Source organism: Megalobrama amblycephala, linkage group LG13 (assembly GCF_018812025.1).
Source record: "Megalobrama amblycephala isolate DHTTF-2021 linkage group LG13, ASM1881202v1, whole genome shotgun sequence".
Taxonomy (NCBI): Eukaryota; Metazoa; Chordata; class Actinopteri; order Cypriniformes; family Xenocyprididae; genus Megalobrama; species Megalobrama amblycephala.
In genome coordinates this window covers 2,396,084-2,413,632 of record NC_063056.1, presented here as the reverse complement: position 1 = coordinate 2,413,632, position 17,549 = coordinate 2,396,084, and the positions used below count along the sequence as shown (strand labels likewise).

The 17,549-nt window shown below is 42.2% G+C and overlaps 1 long non-coding RNA gene across 1 annotated transcript; it reads left to right on the top strand.

The window, feature by feature from the left end:
- Positions 1 to 12,909: 12,909 nt before the first annotated feature.
- On the top strand, positions 12,910 to 17,101 carry LOC125243305. The gene is made up of 3 exons (XR_007179011.1): positions 12,910 to 15,123; positions 15,342 to 15,453; positions 16,981 to 17,101. It is a non-coding gene; the product is annotated as an uncharacterized LOC125243305 (long non-coding RNA).
- The last annotated feature ends 448 nt before the right edge of the window (positions 17,102 to 17,549 follow it).

The window sequence follows — 17,549 nt, the reverse complement described above, 5'->3', positions numbered from 1 at the left end:
GAGGATGGATTCGATGATGGCAGAGTAGAACTGTTTCAGCAGCTCCTGTGGTAGGTTGAACTTCCTCAGCTGGCGAAGGAAGTACAACCTCTGCTGGGTCTTTTTCACAATGGACTCGATGTGGTTGTCCCACTTCAGGTCCTGGGAGATGGTGGTGCCCAGGAACCTGAATGACTCCACTGCAGTCACAGTGCTGTTCATGATGGTGAGTGGGGGAAGAGCAGGGGGTTTTCTCCTGAAGTCCACGATCATCTCCACTGTCTTGAGCGTGTTGAGCTCCAGGTTGTTAAGACTGCACCAGACAGCCAGCTGTTCAACCTCCAGTCTGTAAGCAGACTCGTCACCGTCCTGGATGAGGCCAATCAGTGTGGTGTCATCCGCAAACTTCAGGAGCTTGACAGGGACTTTAGAGGTGCAGTTGTTGGTGTACAGGGAGAAGAGCAGTGGGGAGAGGACACAGCCCTGAGGGGCACCGGTGCTGACGGTGTGAGTGCTGGATGAGAATTTTCCCAGCCTCACTAGCTGCTGCCGGTCTGTCAGGAAGCTGAGTTAGTTTGGGCTGGAGGAGTGATGGGATGATGGTGTTAAAAGCAGAGCTGAAGTCCACAAACAGGATCCTTACATAAGACCCTGGTCTGTCCAGATGCTGGAGAACATAATGCAGTCCCATATTGACTGCATCATCCACAGACCTGTTTGCTCGGTAAGCAAACTGCAGGGGGTCCAGTAAGGGTCCAGTGATGTCCTTCAGATAAGCCAGAACCAGTCTTTCAAATGACTTCATAGCCACAGACGTTAGAGCCACAGGTCTGTAGTCATTTAGTCCAGTAATTTTGGGTTTCTTTGGGACGGGGATGATGGTGGAGCGTTTGAAGCATGAGGGGACTTTACACAGCTTCAGTGATCTGTTGAAGATCTGTGTGAAGATGGGGGCCAGCTGGTCAGCGCAGGTTTTCAGACAGGCTGGTGAAACGCTGTCTGGGCATGGTGCCTTTCTTCTCTTGTTCTTTCTGAGGACCTGGCGCACATCATCTTCACTGAACTGAATTGCAGGTGTGGGGGAGAGGGGGGTTCTTGGAGGTGTGAATGGTGTTTTTTCAAACCTGCAATTCACGAGTTCACACTTACAAATAATCAGATAGAAAAAATGTATGCGTAGTATGCGTATTTGGCGTGCTGTCCGAGGAGAGGGCTCCGAGCTCTGTATTTTGGCCCGAACCCAGATTACTCCCCCCATTCTGGTTAGTATTCTGGAAAGTAACCAGTGCAGGAGTGAGGAGATGGGGTGGTGGAGGGATGCTGTCAAACTGTCGAGGAATATGGGTGAGTCGACCGTGTCTTATATATATGCTTTTACTCATGCTGATTGGGTAGATATGTTGATTACTGATTGCTGACAGCTGGCCAAGATGACATGATGATTAGTCAGATTATTTGAACGTTGCTCCTCCCGAATTTTGTTAATAAAACATTAGGGTTGTTCCGATTCCGATACTAGTATCGGAAATACCACCGATACCACAAAAATTTCTGGCATCGGTATCGGCGAGTATTTAAACTCACGTACCGATCCGATACCATTTTCTTAAACAATACCTAGTTGTGCCCGCTATCTTTGCTTAACGCAGCAAATCGCAAAATCAATTCTTCTTCGCGGCTCAGAATGCAAACACAGGAAGTTGTGCTGTGTTGCCACAAGCAACCACTGTTTAGAGCAGCGGAGAAGTGAAAACGCGCTAGCAGTATGTCTGCTGTTTGGCAGTATTTCAGACCAGTAAAACGGCGACATGTCTCATATGCAATGCTGCAATTTCGAGTGGCACAAGTATTGGCAACTTTAACACAAATAACTTAATAAAGCATTTGAAGACGCGTCACCCCGCGCAACACGATGGTTACATAAAGGCTAATGCTGCGTTCACACCAGACGCGAATGAAGCGATAAGCGCGAGTGATTTACATGTTAAGTCAATGCAAAGACGCGAATTGACTCCCTGCGGCGCGATTTGCGTAAATGACACGGTGCGAATTGAGAGATTCGGGCGTTTGACGCGCTTAAGATGGAGAAGGATGAGGCGTGCCAGCTTCATTCAAACAAAGAGAAAAGTTTTCAAAAGACAAATAAAGATAACCGACAAAATTGTCGGGTTTATTGTTCTGGATGACCAGCTGCTGTCAGTCGTTGAAAACGTGAGATTTTTATTTAACAAAATTGTTTCTGGACTTCAAGTTTTAAAGAGATTATTTTCTTATATAGCCTAATTATATTCCTAGATTTATTTGTTGCACTGTTTTTATAGTTATATTGTAAAACTAATATACCTTTTTCAGTTTACAGTGTTAGATTTGTGGCTGCATTTGAAGTTCTTTTTCACTTAAAATAAATAAATAATATAACTGACAAATGTATGTCAGATAATAAAAATACTCTAGTTCACTGTATGTTTTTGTTCTTGTTTTATTAAGGGATAAGTCTGAAGCACACCATAAATAATTCTATCAATTCATACAGGGCTAGTAGTATATATATATACAGATACACACCCAGGTATCGGATCGGTACTCGGTATTGGCCGATACCCTGAGCTCAGGTATCGGCATCGGCATCGGGAATGGAAAAGGGGTATCGGAACATCTCTATAAAACATCATTTCACGAGTTCACACTTACAAATAATCAGATAGAAAAATGTATGCGTAGTATGCGTATTTGGCGTGCTGTCCGAGGAGAGGGCTCCGAGCTCGGTATTTTGGCCCGAACCCAGATTACTCCCCCCAAAAATTGCAAACCAATGCAGGACAGCAGCCGAAACATTACTGATGACCCCCAAAATTGCCTTGCTTAGGCTGAATGTGCTGCTAGGAGGGTTAGTAAAGGACCGGTAGAGTTATCGTCATATGGATGAAGACATTGGACAGCGCTGAGCTCCTGCGGGAGCCGAGGCGACATCACTGCTGCGGCAGTGGAGGAATTAGCCAGAACTGTGGTCCTGCGGAGCCGAGGCGACATCACTGCTGCGGCAGTGGAGGAAATAGCCAGAAGAACTGAGCTCCTGCGGGAGCCGAGGCGACATCACTGCTGTGGCAGTGGAGGAATTAGCCAGAACTGTGGTCCTGCGGGAGCCGAGGCGACATCACTGCTGCGGCAGTGGAGGAAATAGCCAGAAGAACTGAGCTCCTGCGGGAGCCGAGGCGACATCACTGCTGCGGCAGTGGAGGAAATAGCCAGAAGAACTGAGCTCCTGCGGGAGCCGAGGCGACATCACTGCTGCGGCAGTGGAGGAATTAGCCAGAACTGTGCTCCTGCGGGAGCCGAGGCGACATCACTGCTGCGGCAGTGGAGGAAATAGCCAGAAGAACTGAGCTCCTGCGGGAGCCGAGGTGACGACACTGCTGCGGCAGTGGAGAGAATAGCCAGAGGAACTGAGCTCCTGCGGGAGCCGAGGCACATCACTGCAAGGCTGTAGCATTTGGTGGGATGGGCATCAGTGTTGTAGTAGACAGGATGAACAGCGTTCTGCTTATGGGAAAGTGCAAGGAGGAAGAAAGGCCGGGACCGAGGCCGTTAGCGGAGGCAGCCTCACGCTCGGGTCGGCCCCTGGAGCCAGGGGAGGGATGAGGAGGTTAGAAAAGAGGGAAACTGAGAAAGGGAAATTGAGGTGTCCGGGCCTGCACCGTTAGCAGAGGCAGCCTCTTGCTCGGGTTGGCCGCTGGAGCCTGGGAAGGAACAGGGTGGTTAGAAAAAGAGGGAAGCTGGGGAAAATAGGACGTCTAGGCCTGTGGCGATAGCGGAGGCAGCCTCACGCTAAGGTCCGTAGTTGACACTGTAGACCAAAGACAAAAGAGAGGTAGGGTGAGAGATTGTGGGATGAAATGGTTGAGACGGCTGAGCTTGCTCTGTTAGTAGAGGCATCCTCACGTTAGGAGGGAAGGCATTCACCAAGAGGGGCAGGCATTGTTGGATGGTGTGCGGCGCCGGTGAAAGCCACGGTGTGTGGCTAAGCTGAGGGAGGAGGATCTGGGGCATGACCCAGGCTTGCTGCTGCTGTGGCCTGATGCTTGTTTCTAGCACATGAATTGAAGATACAAGAGTGAGGATGTAAGATGAAAGAGTGGCCTTATGGAATTACTCGCATCATGAAGTTTAACACTCTGAGGTCTGAGGGTATCGCCGGCAATACCACCGTGTTTTTTTTCTTATCAGTGTGAAAGAGACTCAAAATACTCCGTCAATGTTGCACATACAATTAAGAGCTATACACCATTTTAATCTGTGGAATATCTTCTTTCATTTGTGTACACTCAGAGTAAAAACAAAATGTTGTGCTTTTTGTAAAATAAAGAAAACTAACATGATGCGTGATCTCTCGTCTCCCTCTGAACGAAGTCCAATCTGATAGTTCTCAGAAAATGAACTGTAACTTAGTGAATACTAATCACAGAAAAATTACACTTATGTCTAAAAAAGCATTAATATGTCAGGTTTTAAAACATGTAAGTCAAATCGAAAACAAACCTTCTGTGTTTATGTAATCTGTATGAAAAGAGAGCCATGTCAGAAGTCTGTGATTCAGCTCATTATCCGCTAATGCGGCCACGCCCAAGGAGCGAGCGCTATTCAGACGCAAATTCAGTTAATACATGCATTCATCATCTCAATCGTGTATTTATTGTCTTGAAAAGTGTTTTGAATAGCCATATTTAGCGATCTCTTGCCTCTGTTAGTTCCTTGATTGTCACATGATATGCCTCTTCTTTTACTGAGGCATTTGTGGACAAAAGGGGCAGAGCGCCCTCCGGCTGCAAGTATGAATTAAAACACACAGCATCCAGCGCTCATAATGATGACAATAAATATAGAATAATAAATATTACTCCTCTGTATAGAAAATTGATATAAACATATGAGAATCCATCAATATTTCTCCAAATGTGCATGCTTTTAAGCATATTAAGAAATTATGGTCAATATAAGATTTTAAGAGTCAAAATGTGAAGCTTGAGTCTTAGATCTTTTTAATGATGTATAGTTTGTCAACTGCACATTAACATTTAGGCTCTATAATATAACAAATATAGTAGCCTATATGAAATGCCCTAGAGGTAGGAATGTTCAGACGCTTTGCATCACAGAAATACATTATATTATATTAAAGTATATTAAAATAGAAAACCATTATTTGGTTAGAGACTTGAGACTTCTTTTAAAAACATTATAATGGCAATGTGTTCAATCTTTTGACTGGTACTGTAATTTAACATAGGCCTATACAAAATTTTCTTCATATCATGTGCAATAATACGTGCATGCATGAGATCACAAAAATCATGTTTTTTTTTGTCCTGAGTGGACTTTAATCCTGTTATCAGCATGATCACAGAGGGTTTTTTCACAGCCTACCTGACTGAAAGGCCTCATTAATATGCAAGTCATTTCAGGTCATTATTATGCAATTCTTTTGTCTTCTCAGGTGAGAATCACCCATTATTCATGATTATTCACGCCTCCATGCATATTGTGTTTCTTGACAAAAAGTGTCTTAGGAAATTTAAATCTCTATTGTTTTATATGAAGGAGTAGGAAGGATAATTTTTACTTCATTCTGAAGCAAAAACTCTAGCCTACAACCTCCAATACCCAGAATTCTTGTGAACACAGTTTTAATATATTTTTTTTGGCTTTATTTCAGTGACTTAAGTTTTTTGTTTTTTCAATAACCACGCATAAACGTTATTCCTTCAAAAACACAAACATGTACATACATGTTCCTCACATATTATTGTAGCCTAGTTTGTGCTGAATACAGTGTAATGACACTTTTGTCATTAATATGTTTATGAACAACTGAAAAAAGCACAAATGTCAGGGCATGTCAAAACTTCTCCAGGGCCCCAAAAATCCTCAGACCCCTGAGGGTTAAGTAGCTGAGCGAAGATAGTAATTCCTGTTTAGAACAGTTTGGACTGTTTAGGAAGGTGGAAGCGAACATAAATGTCCTATTGATTCCTTATGCCTGGAAAATAACTGTATTCGAGTTAAAGCCCAGAAATTCAATGGACATGGCTGGACCCATCGTTTTATCCGGGGCGATTGGAAACCTGAGCTCAGCGAAACAGTGCAGGGCCGAGAGATAGATTATTAAACTTTGTACATCTTCTTATTTCTCAGAAGCAGCCTGAAATCCTTTAAACCTGCATATATTCACCTCTGACACAATGGTTTGATACTGTAAATGACAGTACTGTTTGTACTGTCATTGCCGTTTGATCATTTAACATCAAACAAAGTACAATATGATTTAGATGATCCTTGTTCTTTTAAATGTTGCTGGTTTGAGTCACAAGCATCTTCATTTAGTAAAGATCTCAAAAGAGACTCATTTGTAAAAGACAGAGCTTTGCATAATAAAAATGTGCACCTTGAATTTATTCAATTGTTTTCAACAATCACTAAAATTTTTACCATGATTATGCTGCTTGTATAATATTGTTTATTTATTATATTTTCCATCCAGACCTGGAAATTACTCAAATTCCATACTTTTCCAAACTGCAATGTAATAGTTTATTCATTGTTATCTGTCTATGGTTTATTATGTTACTTACAGATTTCTGCTCGTTATAAAACAGATACAGACGAAAAGAGAACGGTAAGATTTATTTAAATGCATCAAAATAACGATTTGAAAAGAATTTGTCCTACCAGTCTCTGCGTCTCCAATAGTGAAGCTGTGGTTATACTTCAAAACAGAAATACATATTATGACTAAGTTTCTAAGCGATTGTTGATGAATCGCAGGACAGCGATGACAATAAGTTCTGAGTTTCAATGAATCTATGCGACCGTGCATGCAATCTGAACGTCATAGGCTATGAGCATATAACAGCTGTTTGAGTGTTTAAACCAAAAAGCGGCACGTTAATTAGAACGGCAAACTTTACAGAAACAGTTTAAAACGTGAATTCCCCCGATCAGCATTGATACAGATGGCATAATGTGGAAATTAAATTCAGGGACGGAAAACGAGAAGGATTTTAACTGTGCTTTTACGGGGTTGAGCCGATGGGGAGGAAAGTCCGAGTTGGCTGGGACTGAATCTGCGCTGCGGCGCGGCTCTGGCTTGCTGAAGGCCTGCTGCGGCGGCCTGATGCTGGAACAAGGCCCGTTCCTTCGCGGGAAGAGGTGGCATTGCCCGAGAATCGAGCTTGGTGCTCGACTGCCTTGTTGACCATTTCTTTATGGCAGGAATGATAGAATGGGCAGGACTAGGAAATACACGGAAGGAGATCGCGGATGTTTCGACCGCAGTGACGAGAGTAGGCCTCGGCGTCTTGGCATGTGGGGACCCGTTTGTTTTGGCTGACACCCCCCGAGATAACTCTGTGGGATCGGCGGCGATGTAATTGCTCCTAGTAAGGCCAGAGGATTGTGGCAAAGATTCCTAGAGGACGAAAGATTCTTCATCGGACACAAAGAGATTAATTTCGAACTTGGGAACTTAGAGCGGGTCAGATGCTGTCAAACTGTCGAGGAATATGGGTGAGTCGACCGTGTCTTATATATATGCTTTTACTCGTGCTGATTGGGTAGATATGTTGATTACTGATTGCTGACAGCTGGCCAAGATGACGTGATGATTAGTCAGATTATTTGAGCGTTGCTCCTCCCGAATTTTGTTAATAAAACATCATTAAAACCCATTCAGATCGTCTGCCAGTCATTGATTCGCCACAGAGCTGGGGGATGGTGTCTTGTAGTTGGTGATGATTTTCAGACCTTTCCACACTGAAGCCATGTCATTAGAAGAGAACTGATTCTGAAGTTTATCAGAATGATTCCTCTTTGCCACTCTTATCTCCTTTTCCAGTGTGTATTTGGCCTGTTTGTACAAGAGTCTGTCCCCTTTTCTGCGAGCATCTTCTTTGGCCTGACGGAGCTGGCTGAGTTTTCCAGTGAACCAGGGTTTGTCATTGTTGTAAGATAAATGAGTCTTTGTAGGAATGCACAAATCCTCACAGAAACTGATATATGAAGTTACAGTCTCTGTGAGTTCGTCCAGATCGGTGGCAGCAGCTTCAAAAACACTCCAATCAGTCCATTCGAAACAGGCTTGTAAAGCCCGCTCTGTTTCAGTGGTCCATCTCTTTACAGTCTTTGCTACAGGTTTAGCTGATTTCAGTTTCTGCCTGTAGGTCGGTATGAGATAAACTAGACAGTGGTCAGAGAGCCCCAAAGCTGCCCGTGGGACAGAGTGATATGCATCCTTTATTGCTGTGTAACAATGGTCGAGTATATTACTGTCTCTGGTGGGACAAGTAACATGCTGTCTGTATTTGGGCAGTTCACGTGAGAGAATTGCTTTATTAAAGTCCCCGAGAATAATTAAAACAGAGTCTGGGTGCTGTTGCTCGCTCTCTGTGATCATATCAGCGAGTAACTGTAAAGCCGAGCTCACGTGTGCTTGCGGAGGAAAGTAGACGCTCACCAGAATGAACGAGCAAAACTCCCATAGCGAATAGAACTGTTTGCAGTTAATGAAGAGTGTTTCAAGATCGGGAAAGCACATCTTCTTTAACACAGTTACATCTGAACACCACCTTTCGTTGATGTAGAAGCACATCCCGCCACCGCGCGATTTCCCCGTTGATTCTGCATCGCGATCTGATCTAAAAAGCTGAAAGCCCGGCAGACTTAACACGCTGTCCGGAATGGCGTCGTTCAGCCAGGTTTCCGTGAAGCACAGAGCAGCCGAGTTCAAAAAATCCTTATTTGTCCGGGAGAGCAGAAGGAGTTTGTCCGTTTTGTTGGGCAGAGAGCACAGATTCGCCAGATGGATGCTAGGCAGCGGCGTTCTTAATCCGCGCTGTCTGAGCTTCACGAGGGCGCCGGCGCGCTACCCCGGTCTGCGCGTCCTGAAGCGTCTAAACAGCGCTGCTGCTCCGCCGACTACAACATTCAACAAAATGTCTGAATAATCGAAATCCGGTAAAAGATTTTGTGGTGTGTACTGCCGAATGTTCAGCAGTTCATACCTGGTAAAACTGATGGTGTTTGAAAAACAGAAAACAGGAAAAACTAACAAAAACAGAACAAACACTGAAGAGCTAAGCACTGTGGCTGCCATGCGCGGCACCATCTTGAGGGATTATATTGTATTGTTAGTACAGAAATGTGCCACAAAACCGAAATTGTTTGCCCCCTGGTGGCCACTATTTTTCATTCTATTTAGCGGTTCTTAACCGGAACATTTGAAATGGCTAACATAATTAAATTGTTGCGTGAGTCGCAGATTCGTGGGATTGGTTTAAAACTTGTGGGCGAAAGTTGGTGGGAAAATAAAGAGGAGGGAAACAATCTTAAGTTTCTTAAGGGCAAGTCTTCCAGGAGGCAGTGATGAGGCCGTGATCCCCGTCCTCCGGTATTATAGATATTGAAGCTTTGAAAGACGTTAAGACGTTGTCTTCACAGAACTTATGTTGGTTGTGCGTTGGAGGACCTCCGCAACGTGACGGCGATGGTCGGCCAGGCTCCGGGAATATATGAGGATATCATCGATGTAGACGATCACTGACTTATGCAGGAACTCCCGGAGCACCTCATGCATAAAATCCTGGAATACAGAGGGGGCCTTGACAAGTCCATACGGCATGACGCAGTACTCGTAGTGTCCAGTAAGGTATCACAAAGGCTGTCTTCCATTCGTCCCCCTCACGTATCCGGATGAGGTTGTAAGCGCTGCGGAGGTCCAGCTTGGTGAACACAGTGGCGCCGCGAAGGTGTTCCAGCGCTGATGGGACGAGAGGAAGGGGGTATCTGAACTTGACTGTAATCTTGTTAAGGGCCCGGTAATCAATGCAAGGCCGCAAGCCTCCGTCCTTCTTGGCAACGAAGAAAAAGCTGGAAGCAGCAGGGGAAGTAGACGGGAGGATGTAACCTTGTGAGAGCACCTCAGTGATGTATTCCTCCATGGCCTTCTCCTCCGGGATGGACAGGGAATATATTTTTCCCCTGGGCACTGGCTCTTTGAGGTCGATGGCGCAGTCCCATGGCCAATGGGGAGGCAGCTTGGAAGCCTTTGTTGGACAGAAAACGTCACTGAAGTGGGAGTAACAGTCAGGTATATCAACAGATCTTTTTTCTACTGGACTTTCAATGGATGTGACACGAAACTTGGAACTTCTTAGATCAAGGAGTCTTCAGGACAGGACTAGGAATTCGACGAGGAACTTGACTTGGAACTTGACTTGGAACTTGGAAATTTTATGGAAAACATCCAAAGAAACAGTTATTACCCCACTTCAGGACGTCTCCTGTCCGCCAGGAGATGTTCGGGTCATGCTGCTCCAACCATGGGCGCCCCAGAATCACATCAGATGTTGAATCCTCCAGAACCAGCAAATGAATTTCCTCTTTATGCAGAACGCCAATCTTCAACCGTAGAGGACCCACCATGTGACGCACCTGGCAGAGGGGACGGCCAGTTACTGCATGGATTTGGTAAACTTTCAGTGACTGGATGGTCTTGAGGCTGAGCTGGCTCCAGAGGGCTCCAGAGATGAAATTTCCAGCTGACCCAGAGTCGATGAAGGCATTGACTGGAAGGAAAATGTCAGCAGCAGTAAGGTTTGCGATAATAGTGAGTGGATTTTGATGATTTAACATAGGTAGTATGACACTCACCATAGATCGCACTGGACGAGTGGGGCTTTCAGCTCTGAAATGCCCAGGATGACCACAATATAAACAAAGACCCTGAGTCAGCCTCCTCTGTCGCTCAGTGGGAGGAAGACGTGATTTGTCTATTTGCATCTCCATGCTGGCTGGTTCTGGGCAACTGACGGATTCAGGCTGGCGGAGGAAAGATGGAGATGACTGCTGGTTTTGGTCCTCGATGCACAGCTGCATACGAGTGGCGCATCTGATTGACAGTTGGATGAACTTCTCGAGCCCAATGCAGCGAGATGCAACCGCAACCGGGGGTCCAAACCCTGATGATACCTGGAGATAAGGGCTTGTTCGTTCCACCCACTTGCTGCCGCTTGCGTTCTAAACTGTAAAGCATAATCAGAAACAGATAAAACGCCTTGCTTCAAACTGCACAGACTTTCACCCAAGGAAGAATCCCATGAAGGTTTTCTGAATAATTTTTTGAAGTGATTAATAAACTTTGGAAGTGATTGTACGACAGGACTGTTCTGAGTCCATAATGGTTCTGCCCAGCGGAGTGCTTTACCGTCCAGTTGTTGGATGATGAAAGCCACTTTAGCCTTGTCGTCAGGGTACAGGTGCGGTTGCATCTCCAAAACCAGCGAGCATTGCAGGATGAATCCGTTGCAATCCTCCGCCGAGCCAGAGAAGGGCGCTGGTTTGGCCATGGGACTGGCGATAACGGTGGGAGAAGAAGCGTTGACGTGGAATGCGGAAGTGCTCGCTGGTGGTGCTAGTGTACTGTTGAGAGTGCGACGAAGTGCTGTTACCAAGTCCTGAAATGGATCGGGAGTGCTCATCGTGGTTGCTCAGTGGTGTGGTCCAGTCTTCTGTTACAGTACACAGGAGGTCGGAGACACAGGTAAAGGTTATGGTATTTATTAGACAACCAGAGCAGTAGCGGGTGAGTATTTCAGAATGCGGTTTCCAGACAGAGCAGAAAACAAGACAGTAATACTTGACTTGATCTTCACACCAGAATCCGAGTTTACACAAAGACTCTCACGGAGGACTGGAGAACATGGAGGATCTAGGAGACACACTGGAGACAGGTAAGGAGTCCGTAAGGTAAGCATTCAGGTAAGTATGCGTTAACGAGACCGGACAATGACTGAGTGACTGTGAGTGTCTTTTGTAGTGCTGCTGATTGTGCTGGTGATGGATGTCAGGTGCGTGTGATCAGTATTCTGGTGAAGGAGTGCGACGTGATTGGCTGGGTGCAGAGCCTGGTGTGTCTGTGACAGAAACATAGTTATGCACACTAGTGTACCGTTTTGGTTTAGTTTATTTAAAAAACAAAGCAAGTTGCATCCTATACCATAACTGTCCAGTGACAGTGGTCGTTTATGATACCAATTACATAGTGGTACACTGACAAGTCAATCTGAAAATACAAGAGATTTTTTTTAGAATTCAAAGCTTTTGCAGCCTTATATTAATGACACTGAATAGACCAACCTTCCGCTTTGTTGAATGGCCTTTCCAGACGCTGGCCATTTCATAACTGTCAATATAAAAGGCGCGCTCTGCTGACCGAGCATTACATTTCTTGATCTCAAGGTGCATGAATGCATTGATGACCTGCTGACAACGAGGTTTACATGAAAGTGCATACATGTTGTGTTTATTGTGCATAACAACAAAGTAAAAAATAAAAAATGTTTGGTTGTGTACCTCACTCTCGAGCTCCTCACCAGGAGAAGTTTTATGTATGTCAGAAAAGAAGATTTTGTAGGGCCCTATTTTTGAAAGCAGCACATAAATCTTCCTTCCTCCCCATGCATCTGTAATGCCTGTATTAAAAGACATATTAACCCTTTGAGCGGTACGGTCCCACATATGGGATTTTTATTTCAGTGCCCCTGGGCGTACGGTCCCTCATATGGATTTCGAACGTTCAGCGACGTCACATAAATGCCAGATTCAAACTGTGCTTTCGCGCTTTGGCTGCGAGATGGACGTGCGCAGCTCTTGTCATATATCACAACTATGCAGTATTTTCAGCCACATAATGTTTCTTTTAAGGTTTCATACATTTAAATACACATAAGCACCATTAAAACAATACATTTAGAGTTTATAAAATACACACTGATGTCAGACATCAGTGGAAGCAGCAATAACAGTGAATTCAAATATAATTTGCCAACATCTATTCATATCAGACACACATAATAGGCCTAAGTAACTATAAAGTTTACTCTATTATTCTTCCAGTTCACCAGCCACTTACTTGCATATATTTCGGGAGAAACTGATGAATTCACCTGCTGTAAATCCGACTGACAACTATATATGAGCATATATATATAAAAAAGACTTGCGGACTTGTGTTCCGTTTGCAGATGCTATTACTGGTATAAAAGTAAAAAGAAAAAATATATGTAATTACTATATATAATATTTTTTTTTAAATGCTGTGTACATATTTACCGATTAAGGTGAATTAAAATGCAGCTTATTAATGAGCAAAACGTTCGGATGTAAACGCACTATTTACGCGTGGCTGGGAGCAGGTGTAGATTTCTTTTGTACCAACTAACATTTGGAAAATACGAACATTTTAATGAATCCGAAAATTTACGCCAGAACCTCTTTACACACGATTTACACAAATTCGTTCTGCTCGTGTTTCATGAATGAGACCCAATGAGACTACAATAAATTTTAAACGTGGCTTTTACATCCTTGTAATAATAAAACCTTCACAATCATCGGGACGAAGGAGGCGGGAACCGGCGGACAATCAAATGTCATTTTAATAATTCCAAAATAAACAAAACAGCGCACCATCCCCTCACGGACGACTGATGCGCACAAATAAAAAGCAAAACACAAATAAAATCCCAGGCCTGGTCCTCTCTCGTCCTTCACGGTCGTCGCTCCAGTTTTATATCCTTCCATCTCCTACGTTGGACTCGAGACCGGCGGTGGGGCGCAGGTGTCACTGATTTCCCAATCATTCCGCCGGCCTCACTCCTTGTTCCCACGTCCCTCGGCCCGCCCCACTCGCCACAATCCTAATTATGCTATTAATGAAACGGTTGACTCGAATACATTTAAAAAAAAAAAACATTATAGGTTAAATTTTGGCGAGAGTTTATCCTCTAATGTGGCATGGATTTAAAATGCCCTAAAGGAACCAAAGCATCAATCTTGAGTTCTCTCTGTAAATCATTCCCAGTGTGAGGGGCATGGTAGACGATAGTTTTTTTTTAAATAAATCGTTTTATTTGCTTTTTTTATTATTGAGAATATAGTGATCCTAGTTTTTTTTAAATTCAAATGTGCTGACAAAGTTTGTAACAGAACTAGTTCAACACAACCACAAACAATTACATAGCAACCTAAAGATAATTAAACAACTTCACAAAATAACTTCAAATGCTTTTTAGAGTGATGCATCACTTTTGTGATATAAGCATTTAAAATGCTAAATGGCTTGGGACAAATGACTTGTAGTGCATCTGTTTACCACTATTACCGTATTTTACGGACTATTAGTCACAGTTTTTTTACTTGTCTGGCTGGTCTATTCTATATTGGCACTCGGGGAAACACTCATTTTAACTATTTGTAAATATCAATGAACATATTTAAACATCTAAGTTGTAAGTAGACAAGCATAAAATTATAACCATGCCTTTGGTGACCAGTAAAGTGTTTATTTAAAGGGCCTTGAAATATAAGTGCGACTTATACTCCGGTGCGACTTATAGTCTGGAAAATACGGTATGTAGTTTTATATCACATTGCAAGGCCTTTCACTGTCGGTCAATCTTTTTGTCTTTTTTGCTATTACCAGTATTTATCTTTACAGAATCCACTGTGCCCTTGAGACAAAAGAAGATTGTGTTTGACAAGATAATGCTGTTGTCTCGTTTAAAAGAAGAAAAGACTATTCTCATTAAAGAGATGAAACAACACTGGCAGTTCCTGGCTGGTGTCTCCAAGACATTAGGTGATGATATAAAGTTGGTCAGAGGTGACTTGAAAGAAGGGAGTAAGTATTCATTACTGTCTCTGAGATACTGTATAATTTGACAGGTTTGTGGAGTAAACACTAACAGGTCTTTCTTTTTCATGCCATTTGGTCTAAAAAAAAATACATGCATATACATGCAATATATGCATAAAATTACTTAAGATATATGTAGCCATATTCAATGAATGAGCTAATGACTGGTATTAATGCTGATACATTAACCTAGCAAAGATCATCAGGACAGAAATATGGACATTGTATGTGTCTGTAAAAAGCTGCAGTAGGATACATTTGCCCCTAACCAATCTTAAAACGTTTTAAGTCTGTCCTACTAACATGTCTGTGGAGGCATACGAGGGACTGTGCTGCATTATGTTGGCAAGATTGAGTGACCTACAACATCAAATGAGTGAGGTGAAGTCAAAATATAGGTGGGTGCTCATGTTCGGTCCCTGTCTTGTACTGTACCTTGTAAAATAGCTTAATCTTTCTTTGTAGACATACTTTTGATATTGCATTGTGTGAAAGTTACAAAGTAAAATATTTAGTTACTAAAATGATGGTGTCATTTTATGAGCTCAACAGGACTGAGAAAGTGAGGATGCAAGATATTTATCATTTCATTTAACCTGTGTTCACTTTATCACAGGCAGATTGTGGTGGATCCAAGTGTTCTCTCAATTGATGAGGAAGATGGAGAAGCAGTTTGTGAGGAATTTCCTTACCTCCATGATGACATTGATTCATCCGATGAAGACTGAGTAAGGATAAATAATGTACTAGATCACTAACCATAAACTCTGCAACCTTCTCCTAATGCTCAGGTACTTTCCTACTAGCTCCTGGTTGACAAAAGTTGTGATTAACAATACTCAGCAGTCAGTACTTTTTTTTTTTTATTTCCTAAGGAGTCTATTAGAGCTTCTGCCTGTTCATTGTATATGCCATTTGCGCTACATTTGACTTGGACAATTACGCCCAGTGTTAATTTACTACTAAGGTAGTTGCCTTGTCACTTTATTCACCCACTTCTTCTACCTCTCTGTTTGATTGTGCTGCAATAATGTACATATACCTACACCTTTACTGTGTTGCCCTCTCATCCTGTATCTTATCTGTATTTCTTTCTTTTTCTATCCCTCCGTGCAATTAATGTGTAATTTTGTGTAATTTCATGTGTAACTTCTTTGTCATCCTGCACCTTTTGCTTTATCTTGGCCAGGTCGCCATTTCTATTGAGAATGTGCTCTTTAAAAGCTCACCTGGTTAAATAAAAAGAAGTAGGGGTGTAACGGTTTGAGATGTTCACAGTATGATAACTTTTAGAAAAAAGATCACGGTATTACGGTCTCACAGTATTAGTAAAAATATAATTGGTTGCAAACTTTGGCATAAGATAGTGAAGCACACTCCCGCTGGGCTCTGGAGTAGTGAAAACGTCTCAGGGCAGTTTCACACCTAAAAGTCCGGACTAACATTTGTGTTTTAGTACATTTTATACATTTGACATTATACATAAATTTTTTGGTTTCACAGTAATTTTGCTAGCACACTAGTCCTTGCATTTTCCAGCAGGACAATGACAAACCACAGTCTGCTTGGATTAAAAACTCACCAGAGGACATGTATAATAGAATGGGCAAAAGTGTTCTTGCTAAACTGAACCAACTGGCATCTTTACTTCCCAAAAGCTTATTAAATGTTATTTAAAAAAAAAAAGGTGATGTTACATAAAACAGTGGTAAACAGTCGCAAATATTTTGACTGTGTTGCAGTCATCAGATTTAAATTTAGTGTATATTTTCTAAAATAAATGAAATACTCAAAGACGTTATTTGTTAATAATGTGTTTTCAGTATAGTACAGAGTGAACAGAATTTTTTTTTTTTTTTGCATTTTCAATACTGTCAACTTTTTCAGAAATCTGGTTGTACTTTTATAGTGCAATACTTGGTTATGTTTTCTTTCTCGGTTGATACAAATCTTTGTAGTAGAATAATAAAACAAAAGTAGCAGAATACATCTATATAATGCTAAAGAAATATGAATATGTACAAATTACTGTGGTAAGAATGCACTGAATTCAAAATTGTATACACAGTGCTATTGGATTTTATGGCTTTTATACACAGATGGCACTGTGCAGATTTAGCAGCACTGAAATAGTTTATATCAGCTGTGAAAATTGCATTGAATATGCAGTGGATAGGAAATAGGATAGTGAATAAGACAAGATTAAAACAGTTGCTGCATTTTCTCATATGATTTCTTACTCTCTTTTGAAACAGTGGGACCAAATGGAAGAACAGTTGGGAGCCTTTGTCCTGCCTTTGAGATGTTGGAGTTAGCACCAGTTTGGAGTTTGTCATTGTAATTTTAATCAGTGCAAATAAAAAAGAATATCATTCATTTGTTCATTTTCCATTTTTTAATGAGCGTAATATGGTTCATTTTACTGGACATTTACTCTGTATAGCCATTAATAAATATATCTTTGTGCATAAGTGTTGAGGTCATAATATAAGTATCAAAAGAACAAAGGCCTGTATACTGTATTATGCTCTATTGGACAATGTTTGACTTAAGTCAAATCTAAATGTCTAACAAAAGGTCAGATTTGGAAGCATTATTATGTGTACTTTTTAATTTATTTGTAGAATCAAATCACCTGGGTTTTTCAATGATGTAATTGGTCAAACACATTACATAATGTTTCTCTATTTCTTTAAATTGCAGTCTAGATTTTGAGTAATATAATACAGTTTTTAAATGGGTTTACTTTAGTCATGTATTTATTTCGGACAATCTGTATCTGCACAACATTCTAGTAGTGACAAAAGTGCGCAGTGGTTGCAGA